The 14,413-nt window shown below is 40.6% G+C and overlaps 4 non-coding genes across 4 annotated transcripts; all 4 read left to right on the plus strand.

Annotated features, from left to right (window-relative positions):
• Positions 1-2,163: 2,163 nt before the first annotated feature.
• TRNAN-GUU (transfer RNA asparagine (anticodon GUU)) lies at positions 2,164-2,237 on the plus strand. Its single transcript has one exon. It is a non-coding gene; the product is annotated as a tRNA-Asn (tRNA).
• A 2,597-nt stretch (positions 2,238-4,834) lies between these two features.
• TRNAN-GUU (transfer RNA asparagine (anticodon GUU)) lies at positions 4,835-4,908 on the plus strand. Its single transcript has one exon. It is a non-coding gene; the product is annotated as a tRNA-Asn (tRNA).
• A 2,224-nt stretch (positions 4,909-7,132) lies between these two features.
• TRNAN-GUU (transfer RNA asparagine (anticodon GUU)) lies at positions 7,133-7,206 on the plus strand. The gene has a single exon. It is a non-coding gene; the product is annotated as a tRNA-Asn (tRNA).
• A 6,508-nt stretch (positions 7,207-13,714) lies between these two features.
• Positions 13,715-13,788, plus strand: TRNAN-GUU (transfer RNA asparagine (anticodon GUU)). The gene has a single exon. It is a non-coding gene; the product is annotated as a tRNA-Asn (tRNA).
• The last annotated feature ends 625 nt before the right edge of the window (positions 13,789-14,413 follow it).

Here is a 14,413-nt window from a genome sequence, read left to right on the forward strand (position 1 = left end):
GATCCCGCTACCTCTCGCATGCTAAGTGAGCGCTCTACCACTTGAGCTAATCCCCCATGCCCGACGAACGCCATTATCAGTTTCACGCCACACCATGTCACAGTTTACTTATAGTCAAATGTGCCATTGAGTGCTTTTTTTTTTTTTTTTTTTAAGTACAGATTCCTTTCTCCCATATTTGAAGAACATCTACGGAGTTCACAATGTGAATTATGGCCTACAAATACAGTCGGGCAATTTTCTAGCAAACCATTTCTATGTATGTAGAGAACCAGACTGGGGGAGTAAAAAAAACTTACCTAGTTTGTAGAAAAAAGTTGTAATGCAGCACAATCCCAAGCAAAAAGATTGACCTTTTATTGTTTGGTTTGAATATAGAAAATGCTGAGAGGTCGCGAATCTCCTTCTGGTCCTTTGGCACGAGTTGTACTGGGATTTAGGATTTTGACTAGTGTTTTTGATCCGAGACACGTTTGCTGTTGACAGAAAAGTTCAGTTGATATGCAATGATGAAGTTTATAAATCACAACTATTTAGCAGAGGTTGGTTTCGATCCATCGACCGCTGGGTTTCACAATGTGAATTATGGCCTACAAATACAGTCGGGCAATTTTCTAGCAAACCATTTCTATGTATGTAGAGAACCAGACTGGGGGAGTAAAAAAAACTTACCTAGTTTGTAGAAAAAAGTTGTAATGCAGCACAATCCCAAGCAAAAAGATTGACCTTTTATGGTTTGGTTTGAATATAGAAAATGCTGAGAGGTCGCGAATCTCCTTCTGGTCCTTTGGCACGAGTTGTACTGGGATTTAGGATTTTGACTAGTGTTTTTGATCCGAGACACGTTTGCTGTTGACAGAAAAGTTCAGTTGATATGCAATGATGAAGTTTATAAATCACAACTATTTAGCAGAGGTTGGTTTCGATCCATCGACCGCTGGGTTTCACAATGTGAATTATGGCCTACAAATACAGTCGGGCAATTTTCTAGCAAACCATTTCTATGTAGGTAGAGAACCAGACTGGGGGAGTAAAAAAAACTTACCTAGTTTGTAGAAAAAAGTTGTAATGCAGCACAATCCCAAGCAAAAAGATTGACCTTTTATGGTTTGGTTTGAATATAGAAAATGCTGAGAGGTCGCGAATCTCCTTCTGGTCCTTTGGCACGAGTTGTACTGGGATTTAGGATTTTGACTAGTGTTTTTGATCCGAGACACGTTTGCTGTTGACAGAAAAGTTCAGTTGATATGCAATGATGAAGTTTATAAAACACAACTATTTAGCAGAGGTTGGTTTCGATCCATCGACCGCTGGGTTTCACAATGTGAATTATGGCCTACAAATACAGTCGAGCAATTTTCTAGTAAACCATTTCTCTGTATATAGAGAACCAAACTGGGGGAATGAAAAAAAACTTACCTAGTTTGTAGAAAAAAGTTGTAATGCAGCACAATCCCAAGCGAAAAGATTGATCTTTTATGGTTTGGTTTGAATATAGAAAATGCTGAGAGGTCGCGAATCTCCTTCTGGTCCTTTGGCACGAGTTGTACTGGGATTTAGGATTTTGACTAGTGTTTTTGATCCGAGACACGTTTGCTGTTGACAGAAAAGTTCAGTTGATATGCAATGATGAAGTTTATAAAACACAACTATTTAGAAGAGGTTGGTTTCAATCCATTGACCGCTGGGTTTCACAATGTGAATTATGGCCTACAAATACAGTCGTGCAATTTTCTAGTAAACCATTTCTCTGTATATAGAGAACCAAACTGGGGGAATGAAAAAAAACTTACCTAGTTTGTAGAAAAAAGTTGTAATGCAGCACAATTTAGCAGAGGATGGTTTTGATCCATCGACCTCTGGGTTATGGGCCCAGCACGCTTCCGCTGCGCCACTCTGCTTGTGTTAACAGATGTACAGAGTAAAATTCTAATGACTGTTTGTGTTCATGTCGATGACATGTAAATTTTCAGCCATTACATATTTGTTGGCGACTAGAGTACTCCTGGGGTTCTGCAATTGTTTCTTTGTTTTTTTTTGCTTTCTTGTGTCATATTATTGTTGAAAATCATTAGAGGAAATGGTGTCTGACCATTGTTTAAGGTTCCGGTTAAAACTGGTGGGTGCGTCCGGCTGTTAGACGAAAGTTCGGCAGGTGTTTGTGTCTCTGTGGCGCAATCGGTTAGCGCGTTCGGCTGTTAACCGAAAGGTTGGTGGTTCGAGTCCACCCAGGGACGTTGGTTCCTTTTGCTTGGGTAGCATGCTACAGTTGAAGACGTTTTCACATTGGTGCTCAGCATCTCCATAAAGTAAAAGCACTGTTGCTGCCTAAGATTTGAATTCACAAGGCAAACTGGAGAAAAAACTTTCCGGTTGTGTTTCTGTCTACATGTCCAGAAAGAGCATAGCTGTCTGGTATTTGCCAGAAGGTTGAAAACATCTGATAGAATACACAAAACTTCCTTCGAGCCGGAATTGAACCAGCGACCTAAGGATTGCTAATTTAGATCTACAGTCCTCCGCTCTACCAGCTGAGCTATCGAAGGCTTGATTTAGCCATTGTTGAAAGTCTTCAAGGTTTGGACGTGTGTGCCACGAGCAGGTGGCATAAACAATTCACTCGGCCAACTGAAAAAGGAATCCAAAGATTGTATTGGAGAATGCGGGCATCGATCCCGCTACCTCTCGCATGCTAAGCGAGCGCTCTACCACTTGAGCTAATCCCCCATGCCCGACGAACGCCATTATCAGTTTCACGCCACACCATGTCACAGTTTACTTATAGTCAAATGTGCCATTGAGTGCTTTTTTTTTTTTTTTTTTTAAGTACAGATTCCTTTCTCCCATATTTGAAGAACATCTACGGAGTTCACAATGTGAATTATGGCCTACAAATACAGTCGGGCAATTTTCTAGCAAACCATTTCTATGTATGTAGAGAACCAGACTGGGGGAGTAAAAAAAACTTACCTAGTTTGTAGAAAAAAGTTGTAATGCAGCACAATCCCAAGCAAAAAGATTGACCTTTTATGGTTTGGTTTGAATATAGAAAATGCTGAGAGGTCGCGAATCTCCTTCTGGTCCTTTGGCACGAGTTGTACTGGGATTTAGGATTTTGACTAGTGTTTTTGATCCGAGACACGTTTGCTGTTGACAGAAAAGTTCAGTTGATATGCAATGATGAAGTTTATAAATCACAACTATTTAGCAGAGGTTGGTTTCGATCCATCGACCGCTGGGTTTCACAATGTGAATTATGGCCTACAAATACAGTCGGGCAATTTTCTAGCAAACCATTTCTATGTATGTAGAGAACCAGACTGGGGGAGTAAAAAAAACTTACCTAGTTTGTAGAAAAAAGTTGTAATGCAGCACAATCCCAAGCAAAAAGATTGACCTTTTATGGTTTGGTTTGAATATAGAAAATGCTGAGAGGTCGCGAATCTCCTTCTGGTCCTTTGGCACGAGTTGTACTGGGATTTAGGATTTTGACTAGTGTTTTTGATCCGAGACACGTTTGCTGTTGACAGAAAAGTTCAGTTGATATGCAATGATGAAGTTTATAAAACACAACTATTTAGCAGAGGTTGGTTTCGATCCATCGACCGCTGGGTTTCACAATGTGAATTATGGCCTACAAATACAGTCGGGCAATTTTCTAGCAAACCATTTCTATGTATGTAGAGAACCAGACTGGGGGAGTAAAAAAAACTTACCTAGTTTGTAGAAAAAAGTTGTAATGCAGCACAATCCCAAGCAAAAAGATTGACCTTTTATGGTTTGGTTTGAATATAGAAAATGCTGAGAGGTCGCGAATCTCCTTCTGGTCCTTTGGCACGAGTTGTACTGGGATTTAGGATTTTGACTAGTGTTTTTGATCCGAGACACGTTTGCTGTTGACAGAAAAGTTCAGTTGATATGCAATGATGAAGTTTATAAAACACAACTATTTAGCAGAGGTTGGTTTCGATCCATCGACCGCTGGGTTTCACAATGTGAATTATGGCCTACAAATACAGTCGAGCAATTTTCTAGTAAACCATTTCTCTGTATATAGAGAACCAAACTGGGGGAATGAAAAAAAACTTACCTAGTTTGTAGAAAAAAGTTGTAATGCAGCACAATCCCAAGCGAAAAGATTGATCTTTTATGGTTTGGTTTGAATATAGAAAATGCTGAGAGGTCGCGAATCTCCTTCTGGTCCTTTGGCACGAGTTGTACTGGGATTTAGGATTTTGACTAGTGTTTTTGATCCGAGACACGTTTGCTGTTGACAGAAAAGTTCAGTTGATATGCAATGATGAAGTTTATAAAACACAACTATTTAGAAGAGGTTGGTTTCAATCCATTGACCGCTGGGTTTCACAATGTGAATTATGGCCTACAAATACAGTCGTGCAATTTTCTAGTAAACCATTTCTCTGTATATAGAGAACCAAACTGGGGGAATGAAAAAAAACTTACCTAGTTTGTAGAAAAAAGTTGTAATGCAGCACAATTTAGCAGAGGATGGTTTCGATCCATCGACCTCTGGGTTATGGGCCCAGCACGCTTCCGCTGCGCCACTCTGCTTGTGTTAACAGATGTACAGAGTAAAATTCTAATGACTGTTTGTGTTCATGTCGATGACATGTAAATTTTCAGCCATTACATATTTGTTGGCGACTAGAGTACTCCTGGGGTTCTGCAATTGTTTCTTTGTTTTTTTTTGCTTTCTTGTGTCATATTATTGTTGAAAATCATTAGAGGAAATGGTGTCTGACCATTGTTTAAGGTTCCGGTTAAAACTGGTGGGTGCGTCCGGCTGTTAGACGAAAGTTCGGCAGGTGTTTGTGTCTCTGTGGCGCAATCGGTTAGCGCGTTCGGCTGTTAACCGAAAGGTTGGTGGTTCGAGTCCACCCAGGGACGTTGGTTCCTTTTGCTTGGGTAGCATGCTACAGTTGAAGACGTTTTCACATTGGTGCTCAGCATCTCCATAAAGTAAAAGCACTGTTGCTGCCTAAGATTTGAATTCACAAGGCAAACTGGAGAAAAAACTTTCCGGTTGTGTTTCTGTCTACATGTCCAGAAAGAGCATAGCTGTCTGGTATTTGCCAGAAGGTTGAAAACATCTGATAGAATACACAAAACTTCCTTCAAGCCGGAATTGAACCAGCGACCTAAGGATTGCTAATTTAGATCTACAGTCCTCCGCTCTACCAGCTGAGCTATCGAAGGCTTGATTTAGCCATTGTTGAAAGTCTTCAAGGTTTGGACGTGTGTGCCACGAGCAGGTGGCATAAACAATTCACTCGGCCAACTGAAAAAGGAATCCAAAGATTGTATTGGAGAATGCGGGCATCGATCCCGCTACCTCTCGCATGCTAAGCGAGCGCTCTACCACTTGAGCTAATCCCCCATGCCCGACGAACGCCATTATCAGTTTCACGCCACACCATGTCACAGTTTACTTATAGTCAAATGTGCCATTGAGTGCTTTTTTTTTTTTTTTTTTTAAGTACAGATTCCTTTCTCCCATATTTGAAGAACATCTACGGAGTTCACAATGTGAATTATGGCCTACCAATACAGTCGGGCAATTTTCTAGCAAACCATTTCTATGTATGTAGAGAACCAGACTGGGGGAGTAAAAAAAACTTACCTAGTTTGTAGAAAAAAGTTGTAATGCAGCACAATCCCAAGCAAAAAGATTGACCTTTTATGGTTTGGTTTGAATATAGAAAATGCTGAGAGGTCGCGAATCTCCTTCTGGTCCTTTGGCACGAGTTGTACTGGGATTTAGGATTTTGACTAGTGTTTTTGATCCGAGACACGTTTGCTGTTGACAGAAAAGTTCAGTTGATATGCAATGATGAAGTTTATAAATCACAACTATTTAGCAGAGGTTGGTTTCGATCCATCGACCGCTGGGTTTCACAATGTGAATTATGGCCTACAAATACAGTCGGGCAATTTTCTAGCAAACCATTTCTATGTATGTAGAGAACCAGACTGGGGGAGTAAAAAAAACTTACCTAGTTTGTAGAAAAAAGTTGTAATGCAGCACAATCCCAAGCAAAAAGATTGACCTTTTATGGTTTGGTTTGAATATAGAAAATGCTGAGAGGTCGCGAATCTCCTTCTGGTCCTTTGGCACGAGTTGTACTGGGATTTAGGATTTTGACTAGTGTTTTTGATCCGAGACACGTTTGCTGTTGACAGAAAAGTTCAGTTGATATGCAATGATGAAGTTTATAAAACACAACTATTTAGCAGAGGTTGGTTTCGATCCATCGACCGCTGGGTTTCACAATGTGAATTATGGCCTACAAATACAGTCGAGCAATTTTCTAGTAAACCATTTCTCTGTATATAGAGAACCAAACTGGGGGAATGAAAAAAAACTTACCTAGTTTGTAGAAAAAAGTTGTAATGCAGCACAATCCCAAGCGAAAAGATTGATCTTTTATGGTTTGGTTTGAATATAGAAAATGCTGAGAGGTCGCGAATCTCCTTCTGGTCCTTTGGCACGAGTTGTACTGGGATTTAGGATTTTGACTAGTGTTTTTGATCCGAGACACGTTTGCTGTTGACAGAAAAGTTCAGTTGATATGCAATGATGAAGTTTATAAAACACAACTATTTAGAAGAGGTTGGTTTCAATCCATTGACCGCTGGGTTTCACAATGTGAATTATGGCCTACAAATACAGTCGTGCAATTTTCTAGTAAACCATTTCTCTGTATATAGAGAACCAAACTGGGGGAATGAAAAAAAACTTACCTAGTTTGTAGAAAAAAGTTGTAATGCAGCACAATTTAGCAGAGGATGGTTTCGATCCATCGACCTCTGGGTTATGGGCCCAGCACGCTTCCGCTGCGCCACTCTGCTTGTGTTAACAGATGTACAGAGTAAAATTCTAATGACTGTTTGTGTTCATGTCGATGACATGTAAATTTTCAGCCATTACATATTTGTTGGCGACTAGAGTACTCCTGGGGTTCTGCAATTGTTTCTTTGTTTTTTTTTGCTTTCTTGTGTCATATTATTGTTGAAAATCATTAGAGGAAATGGTGTCTGACCATTGTTTAAGGTTCCGGTTAAAACTGGTGGGTGCGTCCGGCTGTTAGACGAAAGTTCGGCAGGTGTTTGTGTCTCTGTGGCGCAATCGGTTAGCGCGTTCGGCTGTTAACCGAAAGGTTGGTGGTTCGAGTCCACCCAGGGACGTTGGTTCCTTTTGCTTGGGTAGCATGCTACAGTTGAAGACGTTTTCACATTGGTGCTCAGCATCTCCATAAAGTAAAAGCACTGTTGCTGCCTAAGATTTGAATTCACAAGGCAAACTGGAGAAAAAACTTTCCGGTTGTGTTTCTGTCTACATGTCCAGAAAGAGCATAGCTGTCTGGTATTTGCCAGAAGGTTGAAAACATCTGATAGAATACACAAAACTTCCTTCGAGCCGGAATTGAACCAGCGACCTAAGGATTGCTAATTTAGATCTACAGTCCTCCGCTCTACCAGCTGAGCTATCGAAGGCTTGATTTAGCCATTGTTGAAAGTCTTCAAGGTTTGGACGTGTGTGCCACGAGCAGGTGGCATAAACAATTCACTCGGCCAACTGAAAAAGGAATCCAAAGATTGTATTGGAGAATGCGGGCATCGATCCCGCTACCTCTCGCATGCTAAGCGAGCGCTCTACCACTTGAGCTAATCCCCCATGCCCGACGAACGCCATTATCAGTTTCACGCCACACCATGTCACAGTTTACTTATAGTCAAATAGTCAAATGTGCCATTGAGTGCTTTTTTTTTTTTTTTTTTTAAGTACAGATTCCTTTCTCCCATATTTGAAGAACATCTACGGAGTTCACAATGTGAATTATGGCCTACAAATACAGTCGGGCAATTTTCTAGCAAACCATTTCTATGTATGTAGAGAACCAGACTGGGGGAGTAAAAAAAACTTACCTAGTTTGTAGAAAAAAGTTGTAATGCAGCACAATCCCAAGCAAAAAGATTGACCTTTTATGGTTTGGTTTGAATATAGAAAATGCTGAGAGGTCGCGAATCTCCTTCTGGTCCTTTGGCACGAGTTGTACTGGGATTTAGGATTTTGACTAGTGTTTTTGATCCGAGACACGTTTGCTGTTGACAGAAAAGTTCAGTTGATATGCAATGATGAAGTTTATAAATCACAACTATTTAGCAGAGGTTGGTTTCGATCCATCGACCGCTGGGTTTCACAATGTGAATTATGGCCTACAAATACAGTCGGGCAATTTTCTAGCAAACCATTTCTATGTATGTAGAGAACCAGACTGGGGGAGTAAAAAAAACTTACCTAGTTTGTAGAAAAAAGTTGTAATGCAGCACAATCCCAAGCAAAAAGATTGACCTTTTATGGTTTGGTTTGAATATAGAAAATGCTGAGAGGTCGCGAATCTCCTTCTGGTCCTTTGGCACGAGTTGTACTGGGATTTAGGATTTTGACTAGTGTTTTTGATCCGAGACACGTTTGCTGTTGACAGAAAAGTTCAGTTGATATGCAATGATGAAGTTTATAAAACACAACTATTTAGCAGAGGTTGGTTTCGATCCATCGACCGCTGGGTTTCACAATGTGAATTATGGCCTACAAATACAGTCGGGCAATTTTCTAGCAAACCATTTCTATGTATGTAGAGAACCAGACTGGGGGAGTAAAAAAAACTTACCTAGTTTGTAGAAAAAAGTTGTAATGCAGCACAATCCCAAGCAAAAAGATTGACCTTTTATGGTTTGGTTTGAATATAGAAAATGCTGAGAGGTCGCGAATCTCCTTCTGGTCCTTTGGCACGAGTTGTACTGGGATTTAGGATTTTGACTAGTGTTTTTGATCCGAGACACGTTTGCTGTTGACAGAAAAGTTCAGTTGATATGCAATGATGAAGTTTATAAAACACAACTATTTAGCAGAGGTTGGTTTCGATCCATCGACCGCTGGGTTTCACAATGTGAATTATGGCCTACAAATACAGTCGAGCAATTTTCTAGTAAACCATTTCTCTGTATATAGAGAACCAAACTGGGGGAATGAAAAAAAACTTACCTAGTTTGTAGAAAAAAGTTGTAATGCAGCACAATCCCAAGCGAAAAGATTGATCTTTTATGGTTTGGTTTGAATATAGAAAATGCTGAGAGGTCGCGAATCTCCTTCTGGTCCTTTGGCACGAGTTGTACTGGGATTTAGGATTTTGACTAGTGTTTTTGATCCGAGACACGTTTGCTGTTGACAGAAAAGTTCAGTTGATATGCAATGATGAAGTTTATAAAACACAACTATTTAGAAGAGGTTGGTTTCAATCCATTGACCGCTGGGTTTCACAATGTGAATTATGGCCTACAAATACAGTCGTGCAATTTTCTAGTAAACCATTTCTCTGTATATAGAGAACCAAACTGGGGGAATGAAAAAAAACTTACCTAGTTTGTAGAAAAAAGTTGTAATGCAGCACAATTTAGCAGAGGATGGTTTTGATCCATCGACCTCTGGGTTATGGGCCCAGCACGCTTCCGCTGCGCCACTCTGCTTGTGTTAACAGATGTACAGAGTAAAATTCTAATGACTGTTTGTGTTCATGTCGATGACATGTAAATTTTCAGCCATTACATATTTGTTGGCGACTAGAGTACTCCTGGGGTTCTGCAATTGTTTCTTTGTTTTTTTTTGCTTTCTTGTGTCATATTATTGTTGAAAATCATTAGAGGAAATGGTGTCTGACCATTGTTTAAGGTTCCGGTTAAAACTGGTGGGTGCGTCCGGCTGTTAGACGAAAGTTCGGCAGGCTTTTGTGTCTCTGTGGCGCAATCGGTTAGCGCGTTCGGCTGTTAACCGAAAGGTTGGTGGTTTGAGTCCACCCAGGGACGTTGGTTCCTTTTGCTTGGGTAGCATGCTACAGTTGAAGACGTTTTCACATTGGTGCTCAGCATCTCCATAAAGTAAAAGCACTGTTGCTGCCTAAGATTTGAATTCACAAGGCAAACTGGAGAAAAAACTTTCCGGTTGTGTTTCTGTCTACATGTCCAGAAAGAGCATAGCTGTCTGGTATTTGCCAGAAGGTTGAAAACATCTGATAGAATACACAAAACTTCCTTCGAGCCGGAATTGAACCAGCGACCTAAGGATTGCTAATTTAGATCTACAGTCCTCCGCTCTACCAGCTGAGCTATCGAAGGCTTGATTTAGCCATTGTTAAAAGTCTTCAAGGTTTGGACGTGTGTGCCACGAGCAGGTGGCAAAAACAATTCACTCGGCCAACTGAAAAAGGAATCCAAAGATTGTATTGGAGAATGCGGGCATCAGATCCCGCTACCTCTCGCATGCTAAGCGAGCGCTCTACCACTTGAGCTAATCCCCCATGCCCGACGAACGCCATTATCAGTTTCACGCCACACCATGTCACAGTTTACTTATAGTCAAATGTGCCATTGAGTGCTTTTTTTTTTTTTTTTTTTTTAAGTACAGATTCCTTTCTCCCATATTTGAAGAACATCTACGGAGTTCACAATGTGAATTATGGCCTACAAATAAAGTCGAGCAATTTTCTAGCAAACCATTTCTACGTATGTAGAGAACCAGACTGGGGGAGTAAAAAAAACTTACCTAGTTTGTAGAAAAAAGTTGTAATGCAGCACAATCCCAAGCAAAAAGATTGACCTTTTATGGTTTGGTTTGAATATAGAAAATGCTGAGAGGTCGCGAATCTCCTTCTGGTCCTTTGGCACGAGTTGTACTGGGATTTAGGATTTTGACTAGTGTTTTTGATCCGAGACACGTTTGCTGTTGACAGAAAAGTTCAGTTGATATGCAATGATGAAGTTTATAAATCACAACTATTTAGCAGAGGTTGGTTTCGATCCATCGACCGCTGGGTTTCACAATGTGAATTATGGCCTACAAATACAGTCGGGCAATTTTCTAGCAAACCATTTCTATGTATGTAGAGAACCAGACTGGGGGAGTAAAAAAAACTCGAAGGCTTGATTTAGCCATTGTTGAAAGTCTTCAAGGTTTGGACGTGTGTGCCACGAGCAGGTGGCAAAAACAATTCACTCGGCCAACTGAAAAAGGAATCCAAAGATTGTATTGGAGAATGCGGGCATCGATCCCGCTACCTCTCGCATGCTAAGCGAGCGCTCTACCACTTGAGCTAATCCCCCATGCCCGACGAACGCCATTATCAGTTTCACGCCACACCATGTCACAGTTTACTTATAGTCAAATGTGCCATTGAGTGCTTTTTTTTTTTTTTTTTTTTAAGTACAGATTCCTTTCTCCCATATTTGAAGAACATCTACGGAGTTCACAATGTGAATTATGGCCTACAAATAAAGTCGAGCAATTTTCTAGCAAACCATTTCTACGTATGTAGAGAACCAGACTGGGGGAGTAAAAAAAACTTACCTAGTTTGTAGAAAAAAGTTGTAATGCAGCACAATCCCAAGCAAAAAGATTGACCTTTTATGGTTTGGTTTGAATATAGAAAATGCTGAGAGGTCGCGAATCTCCTTCTGGTCCTTTGGCACGAGTTGTACTGGGATTTAGGATTTTGACTAGTGTTTTTGATCCGAGACACGTTTGCTGTTGACAGAAAAGTTCAGTTGATATGCAATGATGAAGTTTATAAATCACAACTATTTAGCAGAGGTTGGTTTCGATCCATCGACCGCTGGGTTTCACAATGTGAATTATGGCCTACAAATACAGTCGGGCAATTTTCTAGCAAACCATTTCTATGTATGTAGAGAACCAGACTGGGGGAGTAAAAAAAACTCGAAGGCTTGATTTAGCCATTGTTGAAAGTCTTCAAGGTTTGGACGTGTGTGCCACGAGCAGGTGGCAAAAACAATTCACTCGGCCAACTGAAAAAGGAATCCAAAGATTGTATTGGAGAATGCGGGCATCGATCCCGCTACCTCTCGCATGCTAAGCGAGCGCTCTACCACTTGAGCTAATCCCCCATGCCCGACGAACGCCATTATCAGTTTCACGCCACACCATGTCACAGTTTACTTATAGTCAAATGTGCCATTGAGTGCTTTTTTTTTTTTTTTTTTTTTAAGTACAGATTCCTTTCTCCCATATTTGAAGAACATCTACGGAGTTCACAATGTGAATTATGGCCTACAAATAAAGTCGAGCAATTTTCTAGCAAACCATTTCTACGTATGTAGAGAACCAGACTGGGGGAGTAAAAAAAACTTACCTAGTTTGTAGAAAAAAGTTGTAATGCAGCACAATCCCAAGCAAAAAGATTGACCTTTTATGGTTTGGTTTGAATATAGAAAATGCTGAGAGGTCGCGAATCTCCTTCTGGTCCTTTGGCACGAGTTGTACTGGGATTTAGGATTTTGACTAGTGTTTTTGATCCGAGACACGTTTGCTGTTGACAGAAAAGTTCAGTTGATATGCAATGATGAAGTTTATAAATCACAACTATTTAGCAGAGGTTGGTTTCGATCCATCGACCGCTGGGTTTCACAATGTGAATTATGGCCTACAAATACAGTCGGGCAATTTTCTAGCAAACCATTTCTATGTATGTAGAGAACCAGACTGGGGGAGTAAAAAAAACTTACCTAGTTTGTAGAAAAAAGTTGTAATGCAGCACAATCCCAAGCAAAAAGATTGACCTTTTATGGTTTGGTTTGAATATAGAAAATGCTGAGAGGTCGCGAATCTCCTTCTGGTCCTTTGGCACGAGTTGTACTGGGATTTAGGATTTTGACTAGTGTTTTTGATCCGAGACACGTTTGCTGTTGACAGAAAAGTTCAGTTGATATGCAATGATGAAGTTTATAAAACACAACTATTTAGCAGAGGTTGGTTTCGATCCATCAACCGCTGGGTTTCACAATGTGAATTATGGCCTACAAATACAGTCGAGCAATTTTCTAGTAAACCATTTCTCTGTATATAGAGAACCAAACTGGGGGAATGAAAAAAAACTTACCTAGTTTGTAGAAAAAAGTTGTAATGCAGCACAATCCCAAGCGAAAAGATTGATCTTTTATGGTTTGGTTTGAATATAGAAAATGCTGAGAGGTCGCGAATCTCCTTCTGGTCCTTTGGCACGAGTTGTACTGGGATTTAGGATTTTGACTAGTGTTTTTGATCCGAGACACGTTTGCTGTTGACAGAAAAGTTCAGTTGATATGCAATGATGAAGTTTATAAAACACAACTATTTAGCAGAGGTTGGTTTCAATCCATTGACCGCTGGGTTTCACAATGTGAATTATGGTCTACAAATACAGTCGAGCAATTTTCTAGCAAACCATTTCTCTGTATATAGAGAACCAAAATGGGGAAGTGAAAAAAAACTTAGCTAGTTTGTAGAAAAAGATGCAATGCAGCACAATTTAGCAGAGGATGGTTTCGATCCATCGACCTCTGGGTTATGGGCCCAGCACGCTTCCGCTGCGCCACTCTGCTTGTGTTAACAGATGTACAGAGTAAAATTCTAATGACTGTTTGTGTTCATGTCGATGACATGTAAATTTTCAGCCATTACATATTTGTTGGCGACTAGAGTACTCCTGGGGTTCTGCAATTGTTTCTTTGTTTTTTTTTGCTTTCTTGTGTCATATTATTGTTGAAAATCATTAGAGGAAATGGTGTCTGACCATTGTTTAAGGTTCCGGTTAAAACTGGTGGGTGCGTCCGGCTGTTAGACGAAAGTTCGGCAGGCGTTTGTGTCTCTGTGGCGCAATCGGTTAGCGCGTTCGGCTGTTAACCGAAAGGTTGGTGGTTCGAGTCCACCCAGGGACGTTGGTTCCTTTTGCTTGGGTAGCATGCTACAGTTGAAGACGTTTTCACATTGGTGCTCAGCATCTCCATAAAGTAAAAGCACTGTTGCTGCCTAAGATTTGAATTCACAAGGCAAACTGGAGAAAAAACTTTCCGGTTGTGTTTCTGTCTACATGTCCAGAAAGAGCATAGCTGTCTGGTATTTGCCAGAAGGTTGAAAACATCTGATAGAATACACAAAACTTCCTTCGAGCCGGAATTGAACCAGCGACCTAAGGATTGCTAATTTAGATCTACAGTCCTCCGCTCTACCAGCTGAGCTATCGAAGGCTTGATTTAGCCATTGTTGAAAGTCTTCAAGGTTTGGACGTGTGTGCCACGAGCAGGTGGCATAAACAATTCACTCGGCCAACTGAAAAAGGAATCCAAAGATTGTATTGGAGAATGCGGGCATCGATCCCGCTACCTCTCGCATGCTAAGCGAGCGCTCTACCACTTGAGCTAATCCCCCATGCCCGACGAACGCCATTATCAGTTTCACGCCACACCATGTCACAGTTTACTTATAGTCAAATGTGCCATTGAGTGCTTTTTTTTTTTTTTTTTTTAAGTACAGATTCCTTTCTCCCATATTTGAAGAACATCT

The sequence above is a fragment of the Dendrobates tinctorius genome, unplaced genomic scaffold (genome assembly GCF_039654945.1).
Source record: "Dendrobates tinctorius isolate UK_male_01 unplaced genomic scaffold, ASM3965494v1 ptg000251l, whole genome shotgun sequence".
Classification (NCBI taxonomy): Eukaryota; Metazoa; Chordata; class Amphibia; order Anura; family Dendrobatidae; genus Dendrobates; species Dendrobates tinctorius.